The sequence below is a fragment of the Hemicordylus capensis genome, chromosome 1, assembly GCF_027244095.1.
Source record: "Hemicordylus capensis ecotype Gifberg chromosome 1, rHemCap1.1.pri, whole genome shotgun sequence".
NCBI classification, from domain to species: domain Eukaryota; kingdom Metazoa; phylum Chordata; class Lepidosauria; order Squamata; family Cordylidae; genus Hemicordylus; species Hemicordylus capensis.
Window position 1 is genome coordinate 332677715 of NC_069657.1, and position 21516 is coordinate 332699230.

The window sequence follows — 21516 nt, forward strand, 5'->3', positions numbered from 1 at the left end:
AATGGGAAGATAAACAAAATATGGATTTGGCCCATTTACAAGAAGGAAATTCCTACCTATGTCAAAGCCTATCGTAACATTTTCATGTTTCTAAGAGTCAGTGATAAATTGTAATCCAAGAAACAAAATGGGGAGCTGGGAGTAATGTCAAGCATATTTCTGACTGCTGTCAAAATAAATACATAAACTGTATATACATATACACACACACATAAGCACACAATCACATACACACATATATACACAGGTGGTTAAAGCTCAAGGGCAAAAGGTGGGGAAACCCACCCTGAAAACTAGGTGTACAAGGACAGTAACAAATTGTTTGACCATAAACAGACACAGAAGAAAGGGGGTGAGAAAGTAACTGCAATATTAATAAGAGCAATGAATTCATCTGATGAACATAGAGAATACAATAATAATTGGAACAAAGCAACACAAAGTAGTGGCATTATAAATAATAAAGAATGCATAAATATAGGCTCTATCTATCTATCTATCTATCTATCTATCTATCTATCTATCTATGCAAATCTTTACCTATCATCCACAGTGACATAAAGCACGTGGTATATCATAAGAACAGCCCTGCTGGATCAGGCCCAAGGCCCATCTAGTCCAGCATCCTGTTTCGCACAGTGGCCCACCAGATGCTGCTGGAAGCCACAGACAGGAGTTGAGGGCGTGCCCTCTCACCTGCCATTACTCCCCTGCACCTGGTACTCAGAGGCATCCTGCCTTTGAGGCTGGAGGTGGCCCACAGCCCTCCGACTAGTAGCCATTGATAGACCTCTCCTCCATGAAGTTATCCAAACCCCTCTTAAAGCCATCCAGGTTGTTGGCTGTCACCACATCCTGTGGCAGAGAGTTCCACAAGTGGATCACACATTGTGTGAAAAAGTACTTCCGTTTGTTGGTCCTAGACCTCCTGGCAATCAATTTCATGGAGTGACCCCTGGTTCTAGTGTTGTGTGAGAGGGAAAAGAATTTCTCTCTCTCCACTTTCTCCACACCATGCATGATTTGATAGACCTCTATCATGTCTCCCCGCAGTCGTCTTTTTTCTAAACTAAAAAGCCCCAGGTGTTGTAGTCTTGCCTCATAAGAAGGGTGCTCAAGGCCCCTGATCATCTTGGTTGCCCTCTTCTGTACCTTCTCCAGTTCAACAATGTCCTTTTTTAGATGTGGTGACCAGAATTGTACGCAGTACTCCAAGTGTGGTCGCACCATAGTTTTGTATAAGGGCATTATAATGTTAGCCATTTTATTTTCAATCCCCTTTTCTAATGATCCCTAGCATTGAATTTGCCTTTTTCACAGCTGCCGCACATTGAGTGGACACTTTCAACCAGCTGTCCACCACAACCCCAAGATCCCTCTCCTGGTCCATCACCAACAGCTCGGATCCCATCAGCATATACTTGAAGTTGGGGTTCTTGGTCCCAATGTGCATCACTTTACACTTGCTAACCTTGAACCGCATTTGCCATTTTGTCGCCCACTCCCCTAGTTTGGAGAGAGCCTTTTGGAGCTGCTCACAATCAGTTTTGGATTTCACTACCCAGAAGAGTTTGGTATCATCTGCGGATTTGGCCACTTCGCTGCTTACCCCTGCTTCTAGATCATTTATGAATAAATTAAAAAGCACCGGTCCCAGTACAGATCCCTGGGATACCCCACTTCTTACTTACTTCCATTATGAAAACTCTCCATTTATACCTGCCCTCTTGTTTCCTGTCTTTCAACCAGTTAGCAATCCACACATGTACTTGTCCCTTTATCCCATGACAGCTAAGTTTCCTCAGGAGTCTTTGATGAGGAACTTTGTCAAAAGCTTTTTGGAAGTCCAGCTAGACTATGTCAACTGGATCACCTTGATCCACACACTCGTTGACACTCTCAAAGAACAACAAAATTGTCAGCAGGATGTAAAGAAAGTACAAATTGGATTGAGTATAAGGTATCTTGAAGAAATTAAGTGGCTGAAAGTGATTCAATCTAATATTGTACTGAGAGAGGCCTAACAGAGTTTCTCAGCCTTCAGCAGTAGTTTGGCGGGAAGAATCCCGAGCAAGTAGAAAGCTTGCTGCTTCTGCAGCATTGTTGAAGAAATGAAGACAAACCTCATGGCATGCACAGAAAATAGCAGGAAAGCAAATGTAAAACTAGATTGTGGGCTCTGGCTAACTGATGGCCCCATGAGAAGGCTTTATGATGCTCAATCACATCCTTGAAATAATCTGGGGAAATCATGACATAAGAACTGTTTTCTCCCCAGAGTAGTTCTCCCTTTTCATATCTTCTCCACAGAATGCCCTCTTTAGTAGGAAATGGCAGGAATTTGACAATAAATGCCTGAGGCCTCCCTCCCTCACAGGGTGGTGGGATGGGCGCTCTGTGAGCGATATCAGTCTCTGAGACCTAGCTTTCCGGTAACTGCAGGAGATCTCGAAGGAGGGATGCAATAAAGGTGGAAGGGGAGGAGTGGGAACGTTCCAGACGCTCTCTAACCTCAACAGTTTGTCAATTATTTCTGTGAGAATGGCATTCCAAATCCACCACTTTAGCCTGTAGCTTTTATTGTACAAAGTCTGGATGGTGCTGTCTATTTTAGTATCATGGTCTTCCATAATGGAGATGATATAACACAGCCTCCATCCTTGTGCCGAAAGTATCTACTAATGAGGACTTAAAAGTATTTAAAGACAGCTTGGTGGTTTGAATATCTTTAGTCATTTCCTTTAACGGGGCTAGGACTGTAGGATCAGAATTTTCAAGGGGAATGGGAAGGGCAGACCTGATGACATGGGAGAGTTCACCTCAGGGCTTCCTGTACTTTCTCCGCACCATTAACCCTTCTTTTCTTTTTATCTATCTTTTCTTTTCAGCTTTATCTTTATAAATTTGACAATAAAATAAATAAATAAATTTAGCACTTTACTCTTGCACAGCTGCATGATCAATATGTTTCAGTGTGCACTTAATGCTGCACAATGTCAGCAACTCTCCCTAGGGTACATTAGACTTCTCCATTTCAGCTTGCAGAGGGATTTTAACTGGATATTTCTTGTAGCAAGCATGAATTGTCCTTTTTGCTAAGCAGGGCCTACCCTAGTTTGCATTTGAAAGGGAGACTACAGGTGAGCACTGTAAGGTATTCCCCTCAAGGGATGTGGCCACTTTGGGAAGCTTGCATACAAAAAGTTCCAAGTTCCCTTCCTGGCATCTCCAGATAGGGCTGGGAGAGACACCTGCCTGTAACCTTGGAGAAGCCGCTGCCAGTCTGTGCAGACAATACTGAGCGTGATGGACCTATGGCCTGACTCAGTATAAGACAGCTTCTTCTGTTGCTATTTGCTTTCAGTTAATATCTCACCGTAGTGCTGACTGAAAGATGGTTTAGGGCCATGAAAATAGAGCTGAAATTCAGCACCAGACAGGAGCTCCCTCACAGCATGCCTTCACTGAAACCCCAAGTTGGTGATAAGACTTAATGACCGGTAAGAGTAGAATGAGGAATGATGAACTTGGGAGCTTGGAATCTCATTGGCCTGATATATAAACCAGAGTTAGCTGGTATATCTGAACTGCCTATGATGAAAGCTAGCTTTACTACATCCTACTCAAAATTTAAAAGGGAGATTGCAGAAAGAGTAATGCGAAAACATGGCAAAGTAAGTACATTTTCCACTATCATAGTATGTCTGTGACTTCCAGATCAGTCAACAATGAATGCTGGGGCACAAGACACCTTCCAGGTTAGAAACTAGAATGAGCAGAATGTCAGCAAACTTCCAATGGCCATTTTTTTCATAAAAATGTCAGATGAATTTCAGTAAGACCTATGGGGCCTTGGTTTGCTATTGATGTTGAGGAAAGAGCACCACCTACTGGCTCATCAGTACCATCAATTACTCTTAGGGGTCTGTCTCTGTTTAACATGAGAGCTTTTGCTGTAACATGAGAAATTGATCAATGATATGGGAATTGCAGTAGTTGCGGTGGTAATTGTTTAACCTATGAGATTTTGTAGTAGTATATCAATGTATTCTATTAAATAAATAAAAATAGATATTCTGATACAATTAATTGTGTTCTTGGGGGCCTTGGCCCCAGCCCTCAGAATCATAGTCTATAAAAGTAATAACAGCCCTACTGGATCGGGCCGATGGCCAATCTACTCCAGCATCCTTTTTCACACAGTGGCCCACCAGATGCCTCTGTAAAGCCCACAGGCAAGAGCTGGGGACATGTCCTCCCTCCTGCTGGTGCTCTGCTGCAACTGGTATTTAGAGGCATCTTGCCTTTTGAGGCTGGAGGTGGCCTATAGCCACCAGATGAATAGCAATTGATAGAATTGTCTGCCATGAATTTGTCTAAGCCCTTATAAAGCCATCCAAGCTAGTGGCTATCACCACATCCCGTGGCAGAGCATTCCTTAGAAATCATGCACTCTGAAAAAGTACTTCTTTTTGTCAGTTCTAAATTTCTTGGCCTTCAGTTTCATGGGATGACCCTGGGTTCTAGTGTTGAGAGAGGGAGAAAAAGCTCTCTGTCCACTCTCTCTCCGCCATACATAATTTTACACACTACTGTCATGTCCCCCCATAGTCGCCTCTTTTCCAAACAAGCCCCAGATGCTGTAGCCTTAACTCATCATCCAGGCCCCTGCTCATCTTGGTTGCCCTCTTCTGCACCTTTTCCAGTTCTATAATGACCACCTTAAGATACGGTGACCAAAACTGTATGCAGTACTCCAGATGTGGCCGCACAATAGATTTGTTTAAGGGCATTATTATAATAGTATTTTTATTTTCAATTCCCTTCCTAATGATCGCTAGCATGGAATTCGCCTTTTTCACAGCTGCCGCTCACTCTTTCAGTGAGCTGTCCACTACGACTCCCAAGATCTCTCACCTGGTCAGTCACTGACAGTTCTTACCCCATCAGTGTATGTGTGAAATTGGGTCATAGCAACTTTACACGTTTGTTTGTTTGTTTGTTTGTTTGTTTGTTTGTTTGTTTGTTTGTTTTTACATTTCTATACCGCCTTTCGTTAAAAGAAAACCCCAAGGCGGTTTGCTTACACTAAAGTGCATTTCCCATTTTATCACCCGCTTACCCAGTTTGGAGAGATCCTTTTGGATCTCCTCACAATCTGTTGTGGATTTCAGTACCCTAAATAGTTTAGTGTCATCTGAAAATCTGGCCACTTTGCTGCTCACCCCAACTACTAGATCATTTATGAGCACCTTAAAGAGCACTGGTCCCAGTATAGATCCTTGAGGGACCCCATTTCTTACTTCCCTCACTTGTGAAAACTGTCCATTTATTCCTATCCTCTCTTTCCTGTCCTTCAACCAGTTACCAATCCACACATGAACCTGTCCCTTTATCCCTGACTGCTAAGTTTACTCAAGCCTTTGGTGGGGAACTTTGTGAAAAGCCCTTTTGGAAGTCCAAGTATACTATGTCAACTGGATCACCTTTATCCACATGCCTGTTGACACTCTCAAATAACTCCAAAAGGTTCATGAGGCAAGACTTGCAGAAGCCATGCTTGTTCTCCTTCAGCAAGGCCTGATCTTCTATATGTTAAACAGTTTTGTCCTTAAGTATGTTTTCCATCCATTTATCTGGTGCAGAGATTAAGCTAGCTGACCTGTAGTTACCTGGATCCCCTCTGGATCCCTTTTTGAAGTCATACCTTTCTGAGGTGGGTAACAATGTGCTGAATGTAAACGACAAAATTAAAATCAAGTGCAGAGGCATCTTGCCACGCTGAATAGATGCATTTGCAGCATTACCAGTTGTCTTGTTGACTTTTAAACACGATGGATGTGGAGCAGGGTTGATTTTTTTAAAAAGCTATCTAGTCTTGATAAGGTCTAAAAGTGCTGGAGGTAGATTTTCACTCCCTTGGATTTATGCATTCACATGGTTATATGAACAAATTTAAGTAGCAATTAACCTTCATGAGAGTACTTATGTTCCATCTCATTTGACATTAATTGTGAAGTATGTAAATATTATGGTTAATGTAGCTGTGTAATGAATGTTTTCTACATTGTTAAGTCGTCAGTGCCACCCATAGAAGCTGGTGAGATCATCAAACCAACACACTGTGCCAGCAACTGTAGTTTCCAAACAACATCTAGTAAACTAAAATGGGCAATTATGTATCTTGAACAGAATTGTGAAACATTATTATTGTTTTTTAATCTCTGATGCTGTTCTTGCTTTGTACACCATGAGTGTTCCCTCTAAGGCATGCACGTGTGCGTGTGCTCACACGTTTTTGGATGTCCACTCAGTTAATTTTAGATCCCGCTCAGGGATCTAAAGAGAATCAAGAAGGCCCCATCAAGAAGAATCAAGAATCAAGAAGGCCCCATTTTGAATACTTGTGCTGCCTTGATACTGCCACCCAGAACAAAATTCATTCCGCACACAGATGAAAAAAATTAGAGAGATCATTGTAACCACCCTGAGTCTGTGGATTGGGCGGTATATTAAATATTTTAATTAATTAATTAATTAATTAATTACATTTTTGTACACACGCATCTAAGTGTGGTGAAGTCTTTAAGATCTCTACTATTTGAAGAAGATCTTATATTCAGATTTTTAGTCTCATTAACCCAAGATCTAAAGGAATCCTGGCATGTGCAAGAGGGCGTGATGGACCTTGTACATGTCACAAGCTCCACTTTTATTAAAATCGAATGCTTAGATCATAGCATCCAAACCAGAATACTCCAGAGTTATTTAAATGCAGGATCACCCTTACCTTTGATATTCTAATACTCAAGGATCCCCACCACAGGAACAGTTTGCCGGGGCGGGGGGGGGGCATTTTTTTATGCTCAAGGAGATGTTCTATTTAAAGATCCTTGTTATACCTTTCATTTCCTCTCAACAAAGACAGAGTAACAGAAAGACCATGTTGAATATTGCTATGTGCTTATTTATGCATAGCATAAAGTGTGTAGCGATACACAGTACAAAATAAGATAGAGAATTACTTTTAATATCAAAAATTAGATTATTGGTGGAGGAGAGGGAAATATAAGAAAAGGACAACATATCTAGTAAGCAAAATACACACCAGCATAAATTAGGACTCTTCCCAAGTCTCGCATAATCTCTGGCAACCTTTGCTTGGAAAGGCATTCTTCCAAAGTTTTCCAAATGCAAGGGGCAGCCATGGACAAGGTTGATGAAAGTAATGGGAGACCCTTTGCCCGTTAAGAGTGGTGAGACCATCAGCTGCAGGCCCAGGAAAGTGCTTGGGAAGAGCCAGGTGATTGGCTGCAGCAAGGCTGCAGAACGTTGGCAAGATCAGTTTCTGCTCATACAGGAAATGGAAACCTTTTGAGGCATCTGATGAAGGATTTGATCTAGTCAGAGCAGTCACAAAGTGAAACATATGAACTGCCCTCTACACTGAATGTTTTTTCTACCCATAGTGAAGTCTCATTCTAAATAATCAAGTTATGTTTCAAACATAATGTTAAATACTGCTGTAACTATTTATCATATTTATATACTGCCTGATAGGTGTATTTCTAGGTGATGTACACAATTTAAAACATAACAAATATAAAACATTATTAAAACAATTTCACAAGATAAAAACAATCACAGTTTAAAAATTAATTTCAGTTAAAAGCCTGAGAAAACATGCAAGTCTTTAGGGTCTTTTAAAAAGAAATCAGAGATGGAGATGCTCTTATTTTGACAGGGAGCAAATTCCAAAGCCCTGGGATGCTATTCTTGGATGCTGTTCCAAGAGAGGGCCCAGTCCCTGGATCACCACAAACAAGCTGGTGGCAACCCTAACCAGACCTCCCCAGCTGATCTTAATAGGAAGCAGGGTTTATGACAAAGAAGATACTCTCTTAAGTACCTTGTACACAAGCCGTTGAAGGCTTTATAGGTAATAACCGGCACTTCGTATTTCACCTGGAAACATATCAGCAGCCAGTGCAGTTCCTTTAAAATCTGTGTTACATGGTTCCTTCATGTTGCCCCAGAGACCAGTGTGGCTGCCGCATTCTAAACCAATTGTAGTTTCCACACTACATACAAAGGCAGCCCCATGTAGAGTGCATTACACTAGTCAAACCTTGAGGTTACCAGCATACGTACTACTGTTTTAAAATCATTTATCTCCAGCAATGAGTGTAGCTGACAAATCAGCCAAACTTGATGATAAAATACTCCTGGCCACTGCCTCAACCTGAGAAACCAGAGAGAATTTTGGATTCAGGAGCACTCCCAAGTTATATATCTTTGGGGAGAGTGTAACGTCATCCTGAACAGGCAGATCTACACCATCTCTCAGGTCCCAATCACCCACAGTCAGTACCTCTGTCTTATTTGGATCCAACTTCAGTTTGTTATCACTCATCCAGTCCATTATTGCCTCTAGGCAGGCATTTAGGGAAGTTATGCCATTTCCTGATGAGGTCAATATGGATAAATAAATCTGGATGTCATTGGCAGATTGATACCACCCTGAGCCAAAACAACTGATGATCTCTCTCAGTGGTTTAATGTAGATGTTAAGGAGCATTGAAGATAGTTTGAAGGCTTGTGGAACTTCATACTTTAATTCTTGCTTTGCAGAGCCGCAATCTCCAAGCAACAATCTAGGATCTACCAGAGAGGTAGGAACGGAACCACTGTAAAACAGTGCCACCCTATCCCACCCGCTTCAGGCGACCGAGAAGGATAGCATGAACAACGGTATCCAAATCCACTGAGAGATCCAAAAGGATCAGCAGTGTCATACTCGTTCCGTTGATAGCCAATTGGATATCATCCATCAGACTGTCAAAGGCCGTCCCAAAGCCATAACCTTCTCAAAAGCTGGTTTGGAATGGGTCTAGATAATATGTATCATCCAAAATTGCCTGGAGCTGAGAGGCCATCACCCAGTCAATCACCTTGCCCTACCATGGAAATTTGGAAACAGGTCTGTAATTAGCGAACTCTGAGGGATCCAATGCAAGTTTCTTCAAACAAAGTCTAATAATAGCCTCTTTAAGACAAGAAGGCGTCCTGCCCTCGCTCAGAAAAGCATTTATAATATTTACCAGACCCTCTCTGATAATACCTCTTTGGATTCCATAGTGGTTGCAGAGTCTTTAGCGGGGGTATGGAGTACCCCTGCTAAAAGTTCCAATATGGTTGTATTGGATCAGTTTCAGTTTGTGACTCCTGTGGACATGAACAAGCTACTTCGAACTGTGCATCCTACCACCTGTTCTCTTGACCCTTGTTCGACACGACTTATAATATCAAGCAAAGAGATTGTTGGAGAGGGCCTGGTTGAGGTCATAAGTGCTTTGCTGAGGGAAGGTAGGATGCCTCCTTGTTTAAAGGAAGGAATTATTAGACTTCTTTTAATGAAGCCTACACTTGATCCCTCAGAGGTAGTCAATTATAGACCTGTCTCCAATCTCCCATAGTTGTACAAGGTGATTTGAGAGGGTGGTGTCCTTCTCAACTGCTTGTGGGAACTGGGTGTAGAGGGCACTGCTTTGCAGTGGTTCTGCTTATAACTCTCAGGCAGATTTCAGAAGGTGTTACAGTGAGGGAAATAAGTATTTGATCCCCTGCTGATTTTGTCCGTTTGCCCTCTGACACAGAAATGACCAGGCTATAATTGGAATGGTAGGTTTATTGTAGCTGTGAGAGACAGAATAACAACAAACAAACCCTCAAAAGCCCAGTGCCCAAAAGTCAGCGATGGATTTGCATTGTAGTGAGGGAAATAAGTATTTGATCCCCTATCAACCAGCAAGATTTCAGGCTCCCAGGTGTCTTTTCACTATATGCAGGTAATGAGCTGAGATGAGGAACACCCTCTGTAAGGGAGTGCTCCTAATCCCAGCTTGTTACAGTACCTGTATCAAAGACACCTGTCCATAGAAGCAAGCAATCACTCAGCTTCCAAACTCACCACCATGCCCAAGACCAAAGAGCTGTCGAAGGATGTCAGGGACAAGTTTGTAGACCTGCACAAGGCTGGACTGGGCTACAAGACTATCGCCAAGCAGCTTGGTGAGAAGGTGACTACAGTTGGCACGATAACTTGCAAATGGAAGAAACACAAAATAACTGTCAATCTCCCTCGGTCTGGGGCTCCATGCAAGATCTCACCTCGTGGAGTTGCAATGATCATGAGAACGGTGACAAAGCAGCCCAGAACTACACGGGGGGAACTTGTCAATGATCTCAGGGCAGCTGGAACCATAGTCACCAAGAAAACAATTGGTAACACACTACGCCGTGAAGGACTGAAATCTTGCAGTGCCTGCAAGGTCCCCCTGCTCAAGGCAGCACATGTACAGGCCCGTCTGCAGTTTGCCAATGCACATCTGAATGATCCAGAGGAGAACTGGGCGAAAGTGTTGTGGTCAGATGAGACCAAAATCGAGCTCTTTGGCATCAACTCAACTCGCCGTGTGTGGAGGAGGAGGAATGCTGCCTATGAGCCCAAGAACACCATCCCCACTGTCAAACATGGAGGTGGACACATTATGCTTTGGGGGTGTTTTTCTGCTAAGGGGACGGGACACCTTCACCGCATCGAAGGGACGATGGACGGGACCATATACCGTCAGATCTTGGGTGAGCACCTCCTTCCCTCAGCCAGGGCATTGAGAATGGGTCGTGGATGGGTATTCCAGCATGACAATGACCCAAAACACACAGCCAAGGCAACAAAGGAGTGGCTCAAGAAGAAGCACATGAAGGTCCTGGAGTGGCCCAGCCAGTCTCCAGACCTTAATCCCATAGAAAATCTGTGGAGGGAGCTGAAGGTTCGGGTTGCTAAACATCAGCCTCGAAACCTTTCTGACTTGGAGAGGATCTGCAAAGAGGAGTGGGACAACATCCCTCCTGGGTTGTGTGCAAACCTGGTGGCCAACTACAAGAAACGTCTGACCTCTGTGATTGCCAACAAGGGTTTTGCCACCAAGTACTAAGACATCTTTTGTGAAGGGATCGAATACTTATTTCCCTCACTACAATGCAAATCCATCGCTGACTTTTGGGCACTGGGCTTTTGAGGGTTTGTTTGTTGTTATTCTGTCTCTCACAGCTACAATAAACCTACCATTCCAATTATAGCCTGGTCATTTCTGTGTCAGAGGGCAAACGGACAAAATCAGCAGGGGATCAAATACTTATTTCCCTCACTGTACTTGAAGACTGCTGCTCTACGAAGTGAGAGCTTTTGCATGGTGTCCCTCAGGGCTCCAATTTGTCTCCAATGCTTTTTGACATCTACATGAAACCGCTGGGAGAGGTCATAGGGGATTTGGTGCAGGGTGTTATCAGTACACTGATGACACCTAAATCAACTTCTCCATATCAGCTGCATCAGGCAATGGCATACCTTCCCTAAATGCCTGCCTTGAGGCAGTAATGGGCTGGATGAAGGATAACAAACTGAGACTGAATCCAAACAAGACCGAGGTGCTCACTGTAGGAAGCTGCAGTTCAGGAAATGGGATATATCTACCTATTCTGGATGAGGTTACACTCCCCCAGAAGGAACAGGTTCACAATTTGGGAGTACTTCTGGACCCAACCCTCTCTCTAATATCTCAGGTGGGGTGGTAGCCACATGTGCTTTTTATCAGCTTCGACTGGTTCGCCAACAGCACCCTTTCCTGGAAATGAGTGACCTTAAGACAGTGGTACATGTGCTGGTAACTTCCAGGCTTGACTACTGCAATGCACTCTACATGGGGCTGCCTTTGTACATAATCTGGAAGCTGCAGTTGTTGCAGAATGCTGCTGCCAGATTAGTCTCCAGGCTGTCCCATAGAGACTATATTACTCTGATTCTAAATGATCTACATTAGCTACCCATAGGTTTCTGGGCAAAATACAAAGTGCTGGTTATTACCTATAAAGCCTTAATGGCTTGGGCCCATGGTATTTAAGAGAATGCCTTCTTCATTATGAACCCCGCCACCTATTAAGATCTTCAGGGGAGGTTCGTCTGAGGGTGCCGCCAGATCATCTGGTGATAACTCAAAGGCAGGTCATCGCTTTAGTTGTCCTAGGGCTGTGGAATGCACTTTGTGCTGAGATTATTGCTGCTCTATCCCTGTTTGCTTTTAGGTAACAACTAAAGACACATGTCTTCAGCCAAGCTTTTGAGTTTGTTGGTGTGTTTTTATGGGTGTATTAATTTGATCTTTTATGTTTTAACTTAAAATGTCTTGTTTTGTTTTATGCTGTAAACTGCCTAGAGCCTTCAGTAGTGGGCAATATACAAATTTGTTAAATAAAATAAATATGATTACCAGATGAAATAAGCCAAGTTGGGCAAAGGTCAAGAAAATAGGGTGTAGTGTGTACAGTCCGAAGCACTCCGGCATCACAAACTTGAAAGTGTTCCAATCTAATCCAATAAGAGGAGTTGTTTAACTCCTCTACAGTAGACTCTGAAATAACTGTGGGATCCAGTTCAGCAAGAATACAATAACTTTTATCCACAAAAAATTCATTGAAAACACCACAGCAAGTTGAAATTCAAGAAAGAGGGGGCACATATTAGCCCCCTTACAACACTAGACAACTCTGCTGGATGTGAATTTGTGGAAGCAATGTGGGCAGAAAAGAACTACTTCTTTGCCACCCACACTGCCTAAGCATAGATCTTCAAATGTGCTCTGTGTTGTGATTTGTCAGATTTGCACTGAGTCTTCCTCCACTTGCGCTCTAGTCATCTACCTTGCTGCTTCAGCTCTCGTACTTCTTCTGAATACCACAGGGCTAATTTTGAAGCAGGTTGAAGAGGATGCTTAGGATTAATTGTGTCTACTGCTCTAGTGAGTTCATTATTCCATGTTTTCACCAGAGCAGCAACAGAATTACTAGCAGAGATGAAGGAGGAAGGAGCTGACCTGGTTTGTATTGCAAAGACCTGGTTGAGGGAGGCTGGTGGCCTGGTCTGGTACCAGCTTCCCTCCACGGTACTCTGTTGAGGAGCGGGTGAGGGGCTGTGGGCGGGGAGGTAGAGTGGCTGTGGTCTATAAGAATAACATCTCCCATATCAGGATCACTGTTGAAGTGTCCAACCATATCGAATGTGTGTAATGAAGTTTGGGGACCAGGGATAGATTGAAACTTCTGTTGGTGTACCGATCGCCCCGCTGCTCAACAGAGTCCCTAACTGAGCTGACTTGGTCTCGGGCTTGGTGCTGGAGTCCCCCAAGCTTGTGGTGCTGGAGGATTTCAGTGTTCATTTCCGGACCAATTTGTCCAGTACAGCTCTGGAGTTCGTAGCAGCCATGACAATTATTGGCCTATCCCAAGTGGTCTCGGGTCTGATGCACATTTCTGGTCTCATGCTTGATTTGGTCTTTCACTCTGATCAGGGTGGTGTTCCGTGAGTGGGGATTCCTGAGATTCCCCATTGTCATGGACGGACCACCATCTGGTTAAGTTTGGACTCAGTCACTTCCCACCTTCGCAGGGCTGAAGAGCCTATTAGGATGGTCCACCCAAAAAGGTTATTGGATCCAATAGGATTCCAAGAAACCTTGGAGGGATTTAGTGTTGGCTCTGCCGGTGATCCTGTTGATGCTGTGGTAGAAAATTGGAATAGCAAACTCACCAGGGCAGTATTATTATTATTATTATTATTATTATTATTATTATTATTATTATTATTATTTCTTGTTTACACAGTCAGACAGGTGTTATTGACTGGTTTGTTTTATCCAGACATCGAGTCCTTCCCAAGGACCTGGGGTGCCAGAATTTTATTGTCAATTGTTATCGATATCGTTGCACAATATAGGCTGTTCCCAGTAAAACTGCTTTTTGTAATTGGCTGATGGTGATTTCTGTGGCCCCTATGGTGTTGAGGTGCTCTTCAAGGTCTTTTGGAACTGCACCCAGGGCGCCAATTACCACTGGGATTATTTTGGTCTTTTTCTGCCACAGCCTTTCAATTTCAATTTGTAGATCTTTCTATTTGGTGATTTTTTTCTATTTCTTTTTCTTCTATTCTGCTATCCCCTGGTATTGCTATGTCGATTATTTTGACTTGTTTTTCTTTCTTCTCGACTACAGTTATATCTGGTGTATTGTGTGGCAGATGTTTGTCTGTTTGTAGTCGGAAGTCCCATAATATTTTTACATCTTCATTTTCTTCAACTTTTTCAATTTGATGGTCCCACCAATTTTTGGGTACAGGTAGCTTGTATTTTTTGCAGATGTTCCAGTGTATCATCCCTGCTACCTTGTCATGCCTTTGTTTGTAGTCAGTCTGTGCGATCTTTTTATAACAGCTGATTAGGTGGTCCACTGTTTCATCTGCTTCTTGACAAAGGCGGCACTTGCTGTTTGTTGTGGATTTTTCAACTTTGGCTCTTATTGCATTTCTTCTTCATGCCTGTTCTTGCGCAGCCAGTATTAAATCCTCTGTTTCTTTCTTCAAGTAACCATTCTTAAGCCATTGCCAGGTCTTGGTGATGTCTGATTTTCCACTTATATTGTGCAAATATTGACCATGCAGGGGCTTATTTTTCCATTTTTCTGCTCGGTTCTTGACTTGTTCTTTCTTGTAGGCCTGCTTTCTTTCATTGGTGTTGAATAGTTTCGCGTTATTGACCATTTGTGCATCTTCTTCACTGTCCTTGATATATTCTTCAAGGCCTCTTTTCTCCTCCTCTACTGTTTGATGGACTTGCAGCATTACTGTTCCACCTGAGCTGCGAGGGAGGTATAGCCTATCGACATCACTGTGGGGGTACAGAGCATGATTGATGGTCATGATTTTCCTTGTCTTACGATCTAGCGTCTCTAGCTCTGCCTGGGTCCAGTTTATTATTCCTGCAGTGTATCTGATAACAGGTATAGCCCAGGTGTTTATGGCTTGTATGGTGTTCCCGCCATTGAGTTTGGACTTTAGGATTTTTTTGAACTCTCCCAATGTATTCACTTCCCATTTTTCTTTTAACTTCAGTGTGTGCGATGTTATCAGCCTGGAGAATGCCCAAGTATTTGTAAGGTTCTTTCTCTTCCAGGTTCTTGATGTTGCTTCCATTGGGCAGTTCTATTCCTTCTGTTTTTGTTATTTTCACTCTGTTCATTATTAATGCAGCACACTTGTCTAGTCCAAACTCCATTGCTATATCGCTACTGAATATACAGACAGTGTTTAGCAGTGATTCGATTTCTGACTGGGACTTTCCATACAACTTCAGATCGTCCATGTACAGCAGATGGTTGATTTGACTTGATGTTTTAGATGTTTGGTATCCGAGGCCTGTTTTGTTTAGTATTTGTGAAAGTGGGGTCATGGCGATTACAAACAACAGAGGGGTTAGTGAGTCCCCTTGGAAAATGCCTCTTCTGATGCTAACCTGTCCAAGTGTCTCACCACTGATTGTTAACTGTGTACTCCACATGCTCATTGCTTTTTTAATAAATATCTGAATGTTTTTGCTGACACCAGTTGTTTCTAAACATTTTAGTATCCATGTGTGAGGCAATGAATCGAAGGCTTTCTTGTAGTCAATCCATGCAACACTTAGATTTGTTTTTCTTCTCTTGCAGTTTTTTAAAAATCATTTTGTCAATCAGCAGCTGGTCTTTTGTGCCTCTGGTGTTCGGGCAATTTCCTTTCTGTTCAACTGGGAGCTGTTTGTTAGTTAATAAGTGTTGCATCACTTCATCTGCTATTATTCCAGTTAATAATTTGAACATGGTTGGCAGGCAGGTGATCGGTCTATAATTACTTGGAACTGCACCTTTTGCTGGGTCTTTCATGATGAGACGAGTTTTCCCAGTTGTTAGCCATTGTTCAATATCACCTCCTTGCAAAATGTGATTGAACTGTTTTGATAGTTGTTTATGAAGGCTTGTTAGGTGTTTAAACCAAAAGCCATGCAGTTCATCGTTGCCTGGCGCAGTCCAATTTTTAATTTTCTTTGCTCTTTCACTTATTAATTCTGGTGTTATTATTAGATCTTGCATTTGTTGGTTACATTTTTTGACCTCTTTCATCCAGCCTGCTTTTTTATTATAATCTATTGGATTGTCCCATAATTTCCCCCAGAATTGCACTGTTTCTTCTTCATTTGGTGTTTCTAGGTTTCTTGCAGTTTCTCCTTCTATGCTTTGGTGGTGGTAATAATAATAATAATAATAATAATAATAATAATAATAATAATAATAATAATAATAATATTTCAATTTCTATACCGCCCTTCCAAAAAATAGCTCAGGGCGGTTTACAAAGAGAAACAATAAATAAATAAGATGGCTCCCTGTCCCCAAAGGGCTCACATTCTAAAACGAAATGTAAGTTAGACACCAGCAAGTCACTGGAAGTACTGTGCTGAGGGTGGATAGGGCCAGTTACTCTCCCCCTGCTGAATAAAGAGAATCACCATGGTAAAAGGTGCCTCTTTGCCCAGTAGACATGATCGCTCTTAAGTGTCCTCTCCGACCCACTGCAAAATTGGCCCCTTGGTATATGGAAGAACTACAGGGGCTGAAGGAGCAAGGTAGATGACTAGAGCGTAAGTGGAAGAAGACTCAACTTGACTCCAACAGATTACAACATAGAGCACATTTGAAGACCTATGCTCAGGCAATATGTATGGCAAAGAAGTGATTCTACTTCACATCCGGCAGAGTTGTTCAGGGTTGTGAGAAGGCTAGTATGTACCCCTCCTCCCTTGAATCAGAATCTGGATCCCTCGATTACCCACTGTGATAAGTTTAATGAATTCTTTGTGGGGGAAATTTCTTGTATTCAGGCCGACTTAGATTCAATCTCCACAGATACTTATCTGATGTGGTGTCCAGCAACTCCTCTGGTTGGATCAGTTCCAGTTTGTGACTCGTGAGGATGTGGACAAGCTGCTTAGAGCAGTATGGCCTACCACCTGTTCTCTTAACCCTTGCCTGACATGGCTTATATTATTTGGTGGCGGGGGGGTTGTTGTGGAAGGCATGGTAAAGCTCATAAATGCTTCTCTGAGGTCAGGGCCAGGATTCCACCTTGCCTTAAGGAGGCCATTATTAGACCACTTCTGAAGAAGCCTGCCTTGGATCCCTCAGAGCTGAGTAATTACAGGCCTGTCTCCAACCTTCCGTGTCTGGGCAAGGTAATTGAGAGGGCAGTGGCTTCACAACTCCAGGCATTCTTGGAAGAAACGGATTATCTAGACCCATTTCAGACTGGCTTTTGGACAGGCTATGGGGTAGAGACTGCTTTGGTCAGCCTGATGGATGATCTCCAATTGGGAATTGACAGAGGAAGTATGACTCTGTTAGTCCTTTTGGACCTCTCAGTGGCTTTCGATACTATAGACCAGACTATCCTTCTGGAGCATCTGAGGGGGTTGGGAGTGGAGGGCACTACTTTGCAGTGGTTCCACTCCTGCCTTTTGGGCAGGTTCCAAATGGTGTCCCTTGCAGACTGCTGTTCTTCAAAATTCGAACTTTTGTATGGTGTCCATCAGGGCTCCATATTGTTTCCGATGTTGTTTAACATCTACATGTAACCACTGTGAGAGATCATCAGATTTGGTGCAGGGGGCTATCAGTATACTGATGACACCCAAATCTATTTCTCCATGTCAGCATCGGGAGAGAGTATAACCTCCCTAAATGCCTGCCTGTAAGTGGTTATGGGCTGGATGTGAGATAACAAACAAAATCCAGATAAGATAGAGGTACTCATTGTGTGGGGTCAGAACTTGGGAGATGTTTGATCTGCCTGTTCTGGATGGGGTCACACTTCCCCAGAAGGAACAGGTACGCAATCTGGAGTTGCTTCTGGATCCAAGCCTCTCCCTGGTGTCCCAGGTCGAGGTAGTGGCCAGAGGTGCCTTCTATCAGCTTCGGCTGATACGCCATCTGCATCCGTTTCTTGAGATTAATGACCTCATAACAGTGAGAGATATGCTGGTAACCTCCAGACTGGATTACTGCAATGCACTCTGTATGGGGCTGCCTTTCTATGTAGTCCGGAAACTACAGCTGGTCCAGAATGCGGCAGCTAGGCTGGTCTCTGGATCATCTGAGAGAGACCATATTACTCCTGTATTGAAAGAGTTACACAGGCTGCTGATAAGTTTCTGGGCAAAATACAAGGTGCTGTTTATAACCTATAAAGCCCTAAACAGCTTGGGCCCTGGGTATTTAAGAGAATATCTTCTTCGTCATGATCCCCACCGCTCATTGTGATCATCAGGAGAGGTCCATCTGCATTTGCCACCGGCTCATCTGGTGGCTACTCAGGGATGGGCCTTCTCCGTTGCTGCCTCAAATTTTAAAAAGGTTTAAGGATGCATCTGTTAACCTAGGCTTTTAATTAAATACAGTTTTAATAGTTTTAACATTGTTTTAAAACATTGTTTTGAAAATTTTATAATTGTTCTAATGTTTTAATTTTCTGTAATTTATTTTAGCTAATGTTTTGATTTTTGTTGTCATTTATTGTGTTAGTTAATGTTTTAATTTTTTGATGTCATTTATTTTGTTCTGTTGTAAACTGCCCAGAGACGTAAGTTTTGGATGGTATGAAAGTATGTTAAATAAATAATAAATAAATACTCTTTTGTGGAGCAGGCGAGGGAAAATGGGATGGGGTGGTGGGTGGAGTGACTGTGGTCCATAAGAATACCATTTCCCTTACCAGGACCCCGGTGACTTATACTGAGTGTGTATTTCTGAGGCTGGGAACTAGGGATAGCTCAGGGATTCTGTTGGTGTATTGTCCACCCTGCTTCCGAACCGACTCCCTAACTGAACTGATGGAGTTGGTCTCGGAGTTGGTTTTGAAGTCATCCAGACTTTTAGTGCTGGTGGACTTCAATATCCACTTTGGGTGCAGCTCAGGAGTTCATAGCAGCCATGACAACTATGGGCCTATCCCAATTATTTTCAGGACCAACGCATGTTGCTGGTCACACACTTGATTTAATCTTTTGTTCCGATTAGGGGGGTGTTTCATGGGTGGGGATCCTGTGGTTTCCCCATTGTCATGGATGGACCACCACCTGGTTTCACTAGGTTGGTTTCACAGCCACAATCCAGTACTGCAGGGGTGTTGGAGCTATTAAGATGGTCCACCCGAGAAGGCTGCTGGATTCAGTAGGATTTCAAAAAGCCTTGGAGGGTTTCAGTGTTGGTGCTTCAGGTTATTCTGTTGATGCCCTGGTGGGAACCTGGAATATGGAATTCACCAGGGCAGTAAACATGGTCGCTCCTAAGCGTCCCTTCTGACCTGCTTTAAAAGTGGCCCCTTTTAAGAGGAGTTGCGGGGTCTGAAGCAGCAAGGTAGGCAACTGGAACGCAAGTGGAGAATTCTGCTTGAATGTGACAGGACACAGCGCAGAACCCATTTGAAGGTTCATGCGGAGGCGGTGCATGCAGCAAAAAAGCAATTCTGGGCTGCACACATCGCTTCTGCAGGTTCGTGTTCAGCAGAGTTGTCCCAGGTTGTGAGGAGTTTGATTCAGGCTCCTTCCAGTTTGTACCAGTCCCTGGAGACTATGTACTGCTGTAATGCTTTTAAGGGGTTCCCTGTGGACAAAATCTTCTGTATTTGAGCCGACTTGGACTCCACTGTTTTTGTGGAGTCTATTAAGGTGGTGACCAGCAAACCCGCTTGCCGTATTAGATTGGATCCGTTTCAGTCTGTGATGTCTGAGGACGTGGACAAGCTGCTTGGGGCGGTGCATCCTACCACCTATCTCTGTAACCTTGCCCGACTTGGTTGCTTCTGTCTAGCAGGGGAATTATTGAAGGTGGCCTAGTTAATATCATTAACTCATTGTTGAGGTAGGGTAGGAGGCAATGATTAGACCACTTCTTAAGAAGCCTTCCCTAGATCCCTCAGTGATGGATAATTATAGGCCAGTTTCCACTCTCTCTTGGTTGGGCAAGATGTTTGAGAGAGTGGTGGCTAACCAGTTCCAGGCTGTTTTGGAGGAAACAGATTATTTAGACCCATTTCAAACTGGTTTTAGAGCGGACTATGGGCTTGACACAGCCTTGGTCGGCCTGATGGATGACCTTTACCATGGAATCGACAGAGGGAATGTGATTCTGTTGGCTCTTTTGGATCTCTCGGCAGCATTCAATACCATTGGCCATGGTATCCTTCTGGATCACCTGGGGGAGTTGGGAATAGGAGGCACTGCTTTGCAGTGGTTCCTCTCCTTTCTCTCAGGCAGATTCCAGATGGTGGAGCTTGGTGACGGTTTCTCTTCAAAATGGGAACTATTATATGGAGTCCCTCAGGGCTCCATTCTGTTACCAATGCTTTTTAACATCTAAATGAAACCGCTGGGTGAGGTCATCAAGAGAATTGGTGCTGGGTGTTATCAATATTCTGATTACACCCAAATCTGTTTCTCCTTATCAGGAAATAGTATTCACTTCCTAAATGCCTGCCTTGAGGCAGTAATGGGCTGGATGAGGGAAACAAATTGAAGCTGAATCCATGCAAGACTGAGGTGCTCATTGTGCGGGGTCAAAATTTGAAGGATGAGTTAGATCTTCCTGTGCTGGATAAGGTTACACTCCCCCAGAATGAACAGGTACACAGCCTGGGAGTGCTTTTGGATCCAGCCCTCTCTCCGGCATACTGGGTGGAGGCTACAGCCAGGAGCACTTTCCATCAACTTTGGTTGATTTGACAGCTGCATCCATTCTTTGAAGAGAGCCATCATACAACAGTGGTGCATCAGCTGGTAACCTCCAGGCTCAACTATTACAATGCATTCTATACTGCCTTTGTACATAGTTCAGAAACTTCAGTTAGTCCAAAATGTGGCAGCCAGACTGGTCTCTGGGGTAACCTGGAGAGACCATATTATGCCTGTTATCAACAGTTGCATTGGCTGCCAATATGTTGCCAGGCCAAATACAAAGTGCTGGTTATTACCTTTAAAACCCTGAGCGGCTTAGGTCCAGGTTACCTTAGAGAGTGCCCTTTTTTGTGTGATCCCTATCGCACGTTGAGGTCCTCCGGAGAGATCCATCTCCAGTTACCACTGGCACATCTGGTGGTGACTCAGATCCGGGCCTTCTCTGTAGCTGCTCCTGGTCTGTAGAATGCACTCCCAGCAGATATCCATAGTTTTGACTCATTGTTGGCCTTCAAGAGAGCCCTAAGGACTGACTTGTTTGGCCTGGCCTTCCAAGGTTTTTAAAGTATTTTTAATTGGTTTTAAATGATTCTGAATTGTTTTAAATTTGTTTTTACATTGTTTTAAGTAGCTTGTTTTAAATGTTTGCCTTTGTTTTTTACTTTTTGTATACTGCCCAGAGCCTTTGGATGGTGTGGTATAGAAATGTAATAAATAAATTACTAGGCAATAATACTGTGGTTGGCAGGAATCTTTCTTTTAGGAATCCATAACAATATGTTTGGTCCCAGACCTACCCCTGAAGGCCAGCCAGCTTTGGCGGCCGCACCAGTGGTTGCACCCCCAACATGGCTGCCCTTTATAAGGG

At 43.3% G+C, this 21516-nt stretch overlaps 1 protein-coding gene across 2 annotated transcripts in view; it reads left to right on the forward strand.

The window, feature by feature from the left end:
- Positions 1–21516, forward strand: part of CDC40 (cell division cycle 40) — a 105161-nt gene that overhangs the window by 79395 nt on the left and 4250 nt on the right. The window lies entirely within an intron of this gene.